The 13,119-nt window shown below is 46.6% G+C and overlaps 1 protein-coding gene across 1 annotated transcript in view; it reads left to right on the forward strand.

The window, feature by feature from the left end:
- IGFBP2 (insulin like growth factor binding protein 2) overlaps positions 1–13,119 on the forward strand; it is a 67,375-nt gene continuing 54,256 nt past the window's right edge. The window contains exon 1 of the mRNA XM_090143753.1: positions 1–110. The gene's annotated coding sequence lies outside the window, so the exon portion shown is untranslated. The remainder of the gene's footprint in view (positions 111–13,119) is intronic.

A 13,119-nucleotide genomic window follows, 5' to 3' on the forward strand; every position in this document is an offset into this window, starting at 1 on the left:
TTTGCTGGCAGGCGATACTGATCAAAATGGCAAGGCCCTTTCTATTGAACACCCTGCTCTCCTAAAACACCTTCTGTTTGACTGGAATTTTTCAGCCCTAAAATGCACAGGTATCTGGGAAGGGGGAGGATGTGGGGAGAATGTCGGATTGGGTTTGAAGAGAAATCTGAGGAGGGCTTTTGTCACACTTAAGGAGGTTGCATGTGCTTTGTGGGATGGGGCTAGCAGGGAGGGATGGCAGAGCATTGCTTCTAGGACAGAGCCAGGAAGAATATGGGGTGACACAGCTAAGAGATTTGCAGAGCAGAGGGCATCCATACACGGGCTAACAGCTAAGAGAAACCTGGTCCTAATTTTTCTGGGAATTGAGGAAAGCATTTGTCCATGAGCCTCCTCTCCTCATTTGCCTGTCAGCAGTTGGAGGCAAGGGCTGTGCTTGCCTGGTTCATGGCACCAAAGGCTTTCCTCTGGGCTGAAGAGTTTTGGCACAGTGCTGTTGGAAAACAATAACAATAATGTCTCGTGAGTTAGGTTTTCCACTCTTTTATACTGCTGGCCCTGGGGAAGAGCTGAGGCGTGCAACACTGTTGGCACAGCCAGAAGTACCACAGCTATCAACAGCTGAATTGAGGAATTGTTTTTTTATGTGTCTTCGTGCTCGAGGTTATGGGAGATGTGAGGGGAAGGGGCCCAAGGGAAGGCTGGTGTTAAGAGTGGATCATGAGCTGTTTCTGCTTTGCTTGCGTTTCCTCTGTCGTCTTCTCTCCATGGAGGAATCCTGTGGAGGCACATGCTTATAACTTTTCCCAGAAGTCTTCATGAGGTTGGCAGCTCTGGGATCTGTGTGTTTGGAGGCTAGCTATGTCTATAACACAAAGCCAGCAGTCTCAAAAACATGTCCTATGAAAAAAAGTCTGAAGGATCTTGACTTTTTTTTTCTTAAATACGCAAAAGTTGCTCCAAGGAGATAGTCTCATTAATTACCTGTTCCGTGGCAGATGTGACAAGCAGTGATATTCCAAATTGCAGCAAGAGAGATACAAATTAGGGGCTGGTTGGCCTTACTTTGCTCCTGTATTAGGAGCTGCTTATCAGCAGTGAGAATGGCCACACAGTGGAGAAATTAGGTGAGAACCTGGGATTGTCTGAAAGTTTTTAAGTTGGAAGGTAGGCAAGCACTTGTCAGAAGTGGCTCTGGTAGAGCTGACATTGGTAGGAGACATGAAAACAAACTGTCCTCCTAAAGTCCTTCTGGCTTCCACTTTGAAGAACAGCACAGAGCTCTGAGGGCAACAGGCTGTGCATGCTCCATTCTTGATTGGAGGAGTCCAAAACTTATGGACACCTGTTGTCAGATAACATAGGGAACCTGTGAGGCTGAAGGGTTTCATCAAGAAAAATGCCATTCCATGTGTTCACCTTCCTGGCTGTGGGTTGTCCAGAGAGAAAAGGAACCAATTCTGTGGGTGACTCATGGCCTCTTTCTAAAAGACCCAGTAATGTTGGGTTGAATCACTGTGCAAACATGAGCAGAGCTGCGAACAATACCCAGAAGTATTGGCCTCCTTCCTCTGCTCTCAATTCAGGGTTTTATTGCTACATCTAAACCTATGGCTCACAGTTCTTAGGGAGGTATGTTTAACAGCATGCAAGTATCATCAGCCAGATCTCTTCCTCTCTGCCCTGAGTCTTTATGTGTGAAGCAGTGATGGAGGGGCCTGTAGCTTCTTGCATCTTCTTGCTTCTGTGGGATTCCCGTGGGCTGAGCATGACTGAATGGCTGCAGTCCTGGGGATGAGAAATGCCTCACACCCTGCTGGCATAAAAAACGGATTACTGTTCCCCTGCCTAATGCATTTGTTCAGTGCCATTCCATGAGGCTGCTTCTCGCGCTGTTTTCCTTGCAGGATATGACTGCGTGCACATAATTAGCCAAGAAACATTAGCTTAATGACTTGTGTGTGTCTGAGTTAAGCCTAGCTCCATCTCAGATTATTGCCTTCCCCCTCACCTTTCTCCTGTTGGGAGATCTCTAATTCTCTGCAGCACAAAATGCTCCGTCATGCTTGACCCAGGGGGTTGGACGTGGGCAGTGTCTCTTGCTGGTCCCCAGCCCAAGAAGCCCTGCTATCACACACAATTATCTCTTTGACTCATCGTGACTTTTATTGCCCTCTTCCTTTCTTCCCCCCAACCCCCAAGTTTGATTTGCTCTTTCAAAGCTGTTGTTTCCAGCCCTGTATTTCCAGTGGCTCTGGAGGACTGCAGCATATCCATGCAAGAATTACTGAGGCAGGCTCTGTGGTCTGTTCAGTGCAATAGTTCAGACTGAGTGGTCTTTTTGGTCTCTTCTGACTGGTTTCTGAGCCTAGGGGTTAGACACAGGGAGAGAAATATCTGGCCAGCAGGCTGCATTGGGCAGGAGCCTGGTCCTGAAGCAGAGTGAATTGCTGCAATGAACTATAGGTGATTGGTTCATTCTGAAGCCAAGATCTTGGTCAGCCATTAGCTAAGCAGTAGCTCAGGTAAGGTGAAGGGAACACTGACTGTTTGGTCTCCTGAACAAATGAAATGCTCCTGAAAGGCTCTTCTTTCCCTGTTCCTGGCTTGGCCAAAGCACAGTGCTGACTCAGCTAGTTAGCTTTGCCTCTGAGCACAAATGGATTAAGCTCTAGAGCCACCAGTGTGGAAATATTTGCAGTGATCAGACCTGCACAGTGACAACTAGAAAGAAAACCAAGATCTGCTCACATCTTGTGAGTTTACTGATAGGTAAAAGCATGGTCAGATAGTTTACAGCCCACCGAAGTGTTATTTCCTTTTCCAGTTCCTTCTTCCTTGCCTTCTTCCCCAAAGTTTGTTGAAGTCCTCATCTGCAACTCAGTGAGGAGAGACCTGTACTTGGCCACTTGAAGGAAACTGAGGAAAGAAGGATCTGGGAGGACTATTTGCTTTGAGGATTTATCTTTGGGCAGTTTGGGTATGCAGAGGATCCAGCTGTGTTGGAGAACGTGGTTTGAGATCCAGTCTGGAGCAACAGGAAAATAAGTGACAAGTCTGTGTCTTTTATTTCCTCACCAAATTGCATTTCTGAAGTAGATTTTGGAAAGCATCAGCTTCAGACTAGGTACCAGGAAGAGCAATCTGAATTAATTCACCTATTTCTGCTTTAAAAATTCTAAAGGTTTATTGTCATTCTGGAAAGCATTGTGACATTTCTCTTATTGTTGAATATACTATTCCTATTAGAGAGTGTCACTCATTTGATGTGGATTCAAATCAAATGCATTCCTTTCACTGATGCAATTAGTGAGCTGAAGGCATGAGGAAATTGTTTAACTGTTGAAGACTGCAAACTGAGGCTTCAAGAGCAACAGCAAATCCTTGACTATGATGAAAAGTGCAAAGACGTACCACTACTGTTTAGTTACATGGTTAGAGGATGCAGGTTCCCTTCCTGACAGTTTCAGAAAGACTGTGACAGGGCAGGAATTTTATATTCACTAGCTCCTGTGGAACCAAACCACTATCTCATCTGATGTGCTTCTAAATTTCTCACAGGAATTGTTTATGCAAGATGAAAACCAGTCCTTTTTGTGAAACTGAGCATTTCAACAGGGGATGTCTCTCTGATGATTTTTTTCCTAGATTTTTCATGGGAAAATGACAAAATAAACCCCCACGGTTATTTTTTTTTCAGAGAAATTTATGGGCTTTTGAAAACTGAGGAAAATTTGTTTCTTCATTCTAAACTTGAGAAAAGAAGGTCAATGAAAATGACTTAAAAAAAAAAAAAAAAAAAAAAAAGCAGGGAAGAGCAACAGTATCTTAATATCTTTTTTTCCCAGCCAGCTTGGTTGATTTTTTACTAAGTCATTGTAAAAAGCTTCAGAAGAGAAAGAAAACCCCATGCCTTGGTTGCACCAAAGCTAGCTGCCTTGTAAGTCCCATTCAAATAGCCTGGTGATGGTGCCACAATGAAGATGGCCAGACACCTTTAGCTGTCAGCTCCTGTGATCAAGTCTTGGGATTTGGGCCCCAGTGGGATTCCTTGGCAAAACATTTGATCCCTGTTTGCACACAGGCTCCACATCCCTTCCACATTTCTGAGGGAAAGAAGATGGAAAGCTGCTAGAAGCAATGGAGCAGTGACTGGTTTCTGCTTCTCATCTGCTCTATGCATCTTCCTCCACAGAAAACATTGCCTACCAAAGGGCATTGCTGGAACTACTTGGGTTTTTCCCTGGGCACAGGGGGGTGAATTCACTGTTGCTGGCTCTTCTCGCAGGCTCTCCCTGACCTGTTGAGCAAACTAATCCTACTGTTGTATCTTTCCTCCTTCCAGACCTTGAGAACAAACCTTCATTTGAAACTATGGTCATCTTTAAATGACTAGGGATGTGTCAAAAGCAGGATTTATCCCTTGTTTTTTAATGGACAAGGCAACCTAATCTCTCTTCCTTTAGGGTCTTGCACTGAAGCTTCACAAGTTTTCAACAGGTCTAGTTGAGCCAGCATCATGCTTGGTTTCACTGCTGCAATGTTTTGGGCTGTCAATGAGGAATTGGGGTCAGATGCACACAAAAACATCCATGCATATGTAATTTCTTGTTCCACAAATACTATGGGCCAGGTCACCCTGCTGTAGACGGGTTTTCTCCATCAGGCTTAGAGGGATAGAAAGGGTGAAAGCGGTGCCTGGGCTGCAGTGAGCCAGGGACTGAGGCCAGCTGTCCCATGCACAGGTCTCCAGGGCTTTAACCTCCAGACCACAGCACTCAGCTCCTTCTGAAAAAGGACAAAGCTGCTCAGCAACACTGTGGAACTGGGAAGCTTGCGGGCTGAAATGAATCCAAAAGACATATTAACAGGCATGAGAGGCTGGTGATGAAATAGCTAAGGTATTAATGCAGCCAGAGAGTGGTAATGAATACAAGAAATGCCCACATTTACCCAAGAGGTCCCAAAGGTCTCCTGCCCAGAACATTGTGATCCTAATGGAATCCTTTGAAAAAAGCTGAACTGCAGGGCTAGCACTTCAGGAACAAAATCTGGACCTCTTGGCTGATGAGACCCTGATATGAGATTTGTGCTGTTTAAAGAGCATGGATATGATCCTCTGGGACTTATCCCCAAGGAGTTGCTCTGAGCCCTGTCAGATATAGGTGTCCCCTTGCCTCTTCTGGATAGCAGGAACCTCTCACTGTGCCCTATGACTGTGATGGAGGTAACAAAGCATGAGTCTCCCTTTTCAGATAAGGCTCTGTCATCTGGTCACAAGGAGGATCCTGCTCAGCTATTACTCAATCATGTATAAAATGTCTTCCAGTACTCTCTCATCTCTCAGCTGCTGGAAGAAAACCATGGGGTACAAAGCCAGGGCCAGCACAGGCTGAACTTCCACCATCGTGCTTTGACCTGTGCCACTTTTCTTTGTTGGCCTGTCCCAGTATTTCTTTAGGACCTGAAGATGGTCCATCAGTGCTGAGCAGAGCTGGGCTGCAAGGAGAGGGTGGGAGCTGGGGGCTGAGGAGTACAGACCAAGCGCTGTTGGTGGGCTGAGCATCTCTGGTGCTGGATAAGATACAAACACCATGGCAGTGAGAAAACCAGTGCAAGTTTGATGGATCTTCCTCTGAAGTTAATTAAAAACTAGTGCCTATTTGGCCTGGTTTTTGAGGAGTTGAACCTAGCTTTTAGGAGTAATTCAATGCAGCCTTGCAGTTTTTTGACTTGTAGAAGGGAGACTGTCCCACTATTGATGTGGGAAGGTCCCTGAGGCTGTTCCTGGGACCCACACTGCTCAGCCCATGTCTGGCTTTCCTTTAGCCATTCTATTGTTCTTTTTTTCTTGTTTCCTTTTTTTAATGTTCTTTTTCCCATTCAGGTTGGCCTAGTGAGGAAGACTTGGTGAGAGGAGGCCTTTTAGCACAGTACTAGAGCCATGAAAACCCCACCATATTTTTGTTATTTAGTGCACCTGATGTGATAGTCCTTACAGCCATTCTTTGCTTTAGTCTTTTATAAGCCCTGATTTTAGTCCAAAACAAGCTTCCTTGAAATAAAATAATCTTTCTCCACTCTTCCTGTAGAAGCCAAAAGTATTTTAAGTTGGACTGGACTGGCCAAGACACAAGGTGGAGAAGAGGCTGGTATGCCGGGAACATAAGAGAAAGAATATGAAAGGAAGGATTAAACTTGGTGTTTTATATGTACTTGTTGAGTCAATTTATAAGGTGCCTTTTGCAAAACATTTTGAGCACTGCATGAAAAACCACAAAGCAAAATATTTAAAAAATCTGGACACAAAGCCAACACATCCCAGAGTACAGCCAGGCAGCAGAGGAGAACCTGGCACTGGGTGAAGTTCTCTAACCACTGGGCACCAGCAGAAGGACATCTGTATCTGTGGGGCAGGGTAAGGCAGGGGGGAATGGATCTTTTCCCTGCAGCCAGCCAGGAGGGTCTCTGCGGGCAGCCCAGTGGAAAGAAGTGGGCCCTATGTGAGGGCCAGGGTGGCTCAGGCTGTCATTTCTCTTCCAAGCAGAAACCTGGGGTGAAGGACACAGTGGAGATAGGGTGATCTGGTGGAGCCTAGACGTGACCCATTGCAATCCCAGCTGGTTACCAGGTGGTCTACAAAAGCGGGGCTGCTCAACTGGGGAGCATGCCAATGAGGACAACTGGTGTTCCCCTGGCACTGCTGCCTCTGGCCTGGATTCAACAAGAGGCCAATTAACAGCCCGTTACAGTGATTTCACCTGGCCACAGCATGAGCACAGATGTTCGTGGCAAGGTCTGCATTATGGGATTTTCTTGCTCTCATTTGAAGGTCAGGACAAGTGTTGATTCTGGCAGGCTGTGGTGCTGAGGGCAGCCTGCAGCTGGGACTGTAGAGCCTGCTCTGGGCTTAGCCCTGACACAGGGTCGTTGTGCTGCCCAGGCCTTTGGGAATGGCATATGGAACCCTTGTGCAAGGAGCACCCTGAGGACTGTGGTTAAGGAGACTGCTTTGCAGTCCCAGCAAACGTAGTTGGGTGAACTCTTGAGTGACTTTAAAGGCAGGTGTGTGACAAATATTGAGGATTTGGCTGAAGTACAGACCTCAGGACAAAGCTGGATGGTCTTTGCTATGTTCCTCCTAAATCTCTTTTAAGGGTGATGAGGGACTGAGAAGGAATAGAGAGAAAAATGATCATGCTGAGAGCTATAAACAATTTGGGATACATTTTTTAGCATCTGTAGCATAGTTAATTTCCTGACGCAACATTTCTTCTGAAAACACTTTACTGTAATAAAAGTGAAGGAACAACTTGCTTGGGGAAACAATGATAAATCTTCTGTACAGAAGGGCATTAATCAGCTGTACAGAAGGACCCAGTGTGGCTCAGGCTGGGGGAGATGAGTGAGATCAAGAGTGAGATCAAATGTGAACTTGGTAGGTTTCATTACTCCCTTCCCTGCAGTCAACTGCGTGCCTCTCTCGCAACAAGGAAGAGAGCAAAATGCTTACAACCCAAGAAAACCAGCTTGTAAAACTACAGCTGTTGGTGGTGAGGCCCCATATAGGTCTAGAATCTGTTTTTAGTTCTTGTTTTTGTCAACTGAATGGAGCTCAAGTTTACAAAGCATCCTGTTAGTTGGTTGTGACAAATGCTAAAATAATAAGGCTTTGGGCAATCACTGCTGGGGAAAGGGATTTTGGATAGACTTTGAAAGAGGTCTAGGTTCTTTTTGGTTGGCTTTCCCAGTGGGAAGACTAAGGTGAAGTCAGAGATACTCTAAATGTGATCCATTTTACTGACACATGATCTGCTTGTCCACCAGTCCACCCATCTGTTCTAGTCTTGGAAGAGAGGTGGTATCAGAATTATGGAGCTCCTGTTGCGATCCTGAATGAGAAGCACGGGGAACTCACACACGTGGCAACACCTCCTGCCTTTCTGTCACATGGTTTTCAGGTATTATTTAGAGACTGCTGTTGCCTTGAAGTCTTTATCAGCTACAAGCAGAGCTTATTTACAGCTCTTTAGAAGTATTTGTGTGCCCAAAGCAGAGCGATACTGGTGTGGAAGATGTTAGAATAGGGGCTGATACTTGGCACTGCCGCAAAGCATTGCCGCAGGGGCTAGTTTGCATGCAGGAAGATTTGACCTTGAACTTTCTCCTGCAGTTCAAGCCAACATCCCCTACCCCCTAGGCCTGAAAAATGTTCCTCCCCCTTGTTTTAAAAATACATTTGTTATGTCTAATATCTCTGGCCAAGACATGCTACAGACTTTTACCCGCAGAGCTATGTGGGTCAGGGGTGGGGGGTGATGTGATTTCTGAGCAGCTTTTGCTGTGCTCATTGAAGTACCCAGTGCAGCTACACCAGCAGAGCTGTACTTTTCTGAAGATAGCTTATTGCAGGGACAGTGACTTTACTGTTTCAGTGTGCAGTGCAGCCCTGTTAGGATTCCTGGGCTGACAGAGCAGCCTCAGGTCAGCTGTGACATCCACATTGCTGGTTCAAGAGTGGATCCACATGGATGACGCTGAGCTTGCTATCAAGCCTTTCAATGTGTCTCTGACCACCATTGGTTCTGCTGTGTCAGGAGAAGCTATGTTTTCCCACAGGCCATCATTTAAACCTTGTATGCATGCAGGAATCCTTGCTGGCTCCTGCACAGCTCTGTGCCCTGACCTGTCCCATGAAATTAAGAGACTGGCCCACAAAAGCTATTGAGATGGGGTTGTTTCTGCAGTAGCTAAATGGCTGGAAGTGTTTGAAAGCTGCATTATCTTCCCATTGTGCCACTGCTTCTCCTCCATTTGACTCTCCCAGAAGAAGTACGTCCTCAGAGCATGGTGCAGCATGGCACAGGCACCTGGGCAAAGCCAAACACACTGATCACGAGGAGAGCTTGCTGAGAGCTGTCTCCCATCTCTCCCTGTGATGCTGTATGCACCCACAGCTTCATGCACTTAGAGGTCCAGTTTAGTCAAACCCACAGTGGTTTGGTGCTCCACTGGCCCCTTACTGGTGCTGGGCTTCCCCTACTGTCTGGTGCCCGGTGGTTATTCTGGTGTGAACACAGCCCTGCCTGCTGGAAGCCTGCTTTCTTTCTGAGCATCATGCAGGAAGAAGCTGGTTGACATCCATAGTGGATTTTGCACTTTCATGCCACTTGCATGGAACCTCTCTCTGCTGGCATTGCTGAGTTCACATGGCACTAGAAAGCAGCACTCCGGAAGACAGACTCCCAAATCTTTAGAATTTCAGCTAGAAAAACTTGTTTCATTAAGAAGCTGAGCAATTCCAACAACTATAAGCAGCAAGAGGAAGAGACTTCTTTTTCCAGCATACCCTCCATCACTTTCTATATTTATTGCAATTTTTAGTTCTGCCGTATCTTATGTGCTCAGTTTTTCGCTTTGTCCTTGCAGCTACCAATGCATGCAACCCTGTAGCAATGTAGAGCTGCTTATCGGGCTGGGCTCGCCGAGCTCTTGGCATCCGGCAGAGGGCAAGCGAGCTAAGAGAGCATCCCCAGTCTTGCAGTCCCTCCTTCTCTGCTCGCATCAGGCCCATGCTGGCAACCCCAGCGAATTGCCAGGAAAGGTTGTTTGGGATCGTTCTGGTCTCCCAGCAGATGAGATTCATTATTCAAGTCCTTTTCCCCCTCCTTTTTTTTTTTTTTTTTGGTTGTTGGGGATGTCTTTTATCAGGACAAATTAGTGTATGCATCGTCAAAGTGATTTAAAGTGTTGTTAACTCTCAAAAGACTGCAGCAGAGGAGCAGGGTCAGAATTGGGCTGTACGTGCTGCAGGCTGGGAGAGTCAACAGTGCTGAAAGAAATCATGTACTCATCTGCATTTAAATGCTCGTTGCATCTTCTGGCTCTCTAAGGCTTTTCTGAAAAATCCCAGTTCCTGCAAGGTAATAAAAGTCTTACTCCAGTTCACAGCTGTTCTCATAGGTAAAAAGTGAGTAACTTGTCTATTGTCTAAGATAATACTGGATAACTGGATATAAGGAACAAGTATTCTACAATTGGGTAGTGAAGAATGGGAACAGGTAGCACAGAGGAGTGGTGGTTGCCCCATCATTAGAGACATTCAAGGTCAGGCTGGACCAGGCTCTGAGAGCTATAAAAGGGCTGCATTTGCTCTTGGCTGCTTCCACAGCACAGTGTGGCCATGCAGAGCACCCACAGGGACAGACTAACCTATGGGAAAGACGGGCACTGGAGAAAGAGAAGGATGGATCAAGCATAGGGCAAGTAGCAGGTTGGCATCTTCTGGCCAGACATGTATCTCAAAAGTCAGAGTCTTGCATGGGGTTTCATAGAATATCCCAGATTGGAAGGGACCCCTAAGAATCTCTGAGTCCAAATCCTTTGGGGAGGTTAACTTGGATCCTTCATTTTAGAGCTGTGGGTGAAGGTGGGGGACCTGTGCTTACAGATGGCTCTTTTTTTTAGTGGAACAGGTTTCATTTTGGAGCCTGTGAGAGACAATAAACAGGAAGTCCCGCAATGACATTTTTATGGAGCTGCTTTGCAGAGTGGGCTGAGCTTAAAATCCAAATTTAGTTTATTTGAGTGGGAGCGGCCTCGTTATTAATGTCCACTCACTTTCAAAGCAACATGATGAATTTTGGCTCAGGCAGCTCCCATGTCCATGCAAACCCACACTCTAGGTCCTTCCTGGTACCTCCCCAAAGGCCCTTTACTCTTCCATTGGTCTATGTTGGCACTTATCCTTTAAGACCTCAGCTGCACTGTTTTTGTGTGGAGTTAATTAGCAAGCTGTATTCTGCAGGAGAGATGATTTAATTTTAAGGCTTAAGTAGCTTTGTACATCAGGCCATTAAATTTTCCTTGGAAATAAACACAGAGCTATAAACCTAAAATTGTGCTCTACTGTGGAGCGAGACACCAGAATCTTAAATGAGAGGATAGGAGCAGTTCTGGATAATAACTAACATGTGATAGCAAGTGATGAGGAGGGGCTGCGAGCTGGGTTTGTGCAATCTAAAGACAGAGCCAGAGCTGGTTGTTGTGTTTGACTCTAAAGGGAGGATTCAGAAGAGATGGAGTTAGGAGTACCTTTTGGTGCATTTCCCTTGCCCTAGGAGAGCTCTGTGCGTTGGGTTAAGATCTAAATGGTGCCCTGCCAACACAAGGCTATTCCCTATATTTTTCCAGTGCTTGTTTTATGTGTCCCATGAGGGAAGTGTATTTATTTCCCCCACGAGGCTCTGACTCTAGCAACTAGGGACCAGCAGCTGGAGCTCTTTCTCACTACAAACTTATACCACTCTTCCCTTTGCCTTCACCCTGCCCATCAGAGCCCTTTCCACGGGCTCATGTCATCCATCCCAGCTCCTCCTTCCCACAGTGTTGTTACACAAAGCAGCATCTCAGCATGGTGCCTTGGAAAGGGCTGTTTTCTCTCCTGAGCAGAATCTTCAAAGTTGTTATTACTTTTCCAACAGCAAACACCAGGCAAATGGAAACGTTGGCTGATTCTGCTTGTAAAATTCTTGAGCATCGACGTGTGCTTTGAAATGCTTTCACCCTGCTGTCCTGCCCAAGGGGTACCAGATGCTGGGGGAAACCTGTCAGCACCAGTCAGAGGGACCTATGGGTCCCCTCATTTGTCAGAGTTGGCCATGAAGGTCAAGGGGCAGGTCGAGAAGTTCTGCGGCTGGTAGATGTAGGCCATGTTATGGCTCCTATACACCACCACCATGTACTAAAGGATTCATCTCTCTTGTCCTTACCAAGTCCTCTTCTATCAACAATCAACCCAGTACATGCTGAAGTCAGAGACACTGCCCACACAGATCCTTTCTGTTCTTATATTGTCATCTTTATAGCCTGAGTCACGGTGCCTGACTGCCCCACATCAGTATTGAATCCTTTCTGCATTACCCTTTCCTGGCAGCTGCTGGGCCTCAGGCTGCTTCTTACCTTTGAGATTAATGAAGGCATCTTGGAGGGCTAACTAGGGATGAGCAAAGGGGTTTGGCTGCTGGGGAACGCAACCACAGCTCAGAGCTACCACCATGGCTCCATGCCCCACACTGATGGGCAGCTTTAGCTTTGCTGATCTGTAGTCAGTGCTGCAGAAATCTGGTCAAACCAGCCCAGACCACTCCAAAGCATTCGTAATGACTGGGACAGGATCACAGATAATGAGTTTAGGGCTGCTCTAAAGACGTGTCAGATAGGATCCATGTAAAGAGAGTGGCCTATAATTGACCCTTCTGCTGACATCTGCACTCTGCACCTGGGGAGAGCAGTGTGGGGAAGGAGTGGGCCCTGGGGCACATAGCGGATGAGGGTCAGTGGTCATCCCTAGGGCACAGCTGCTCTGCAGACCTCTTCCCCATTGCTCATGGCCAGAGTTGGCCAAACCTCTGGAAGAAAGCAAGAGCCCAAGATCCCATCCTCACAGCCTTCCTCCTTGCTGCCTTCCCTTCCTCATCACTGTCGGGCAGCTTAGGGATGCAGGAGGCTCTTTGCAGGGGAAGTGCTTTGTGTCAGCCTCTTCAACAGGAGGCTGCAGAAATACCAAGGCACTTTTATTCCACTTCCCTCTTTTTATTTATTTATTTTTCTTCCTTACCCCTGGAGCTACAAGTGAGGGCAAGAAAAATGCAGGAGAATGCATTGTTTTCTTTTCCCCCCACCCAGCACTGTAAAATACCCCTTAATGGTTGGGAGCAAGAGGATCTCCAGGCTGGGCCTCCACTTTGTGTTTGCGAGTTTATTTTTCTTAATTCATCCTTGACAAAGGACAGAGCCATAAAGGACCCGACCAGCACGTCTGTGGGAAAAAACGGCCCTGAAAAGGGTCGGAGGAATACTGCTGCATTTACAAACAATCCCGAGGGCGAAAGCCTCTGTGAAATGCGGCTGCAGTTATAAGTCGCCTTTCTAGGAACAAGCCTACATCTGTTTGGCAATGCCATATTTTGTAGGGTAAAATAAACCCTTGAGAACAAACAGGCCAGCTTCTTCAGAGGGGTAAATGTCTGAGAACAGAGCTCGCTTGTTAATCCTAAAACTGTCAGCAGAGACCCGCTGCAGAAATTATAGCCGGGCATGGGCACTCGAGCCGCTTTC

The sequence above is a fragment of the Phasianus colchicus genome, chromosome 7 (assembly GCF_987193195.1).
Source record: "Phasianus colchicus chromosome 7, bPhaCol1.hap1.1, whole genome shotgun sequence".
Lineage (NCBI taxonomy): Eukaryota > Metazoa > Chordata > Aves > Galliformes > Phasianidae > Phasianus > Phasianus colchicus.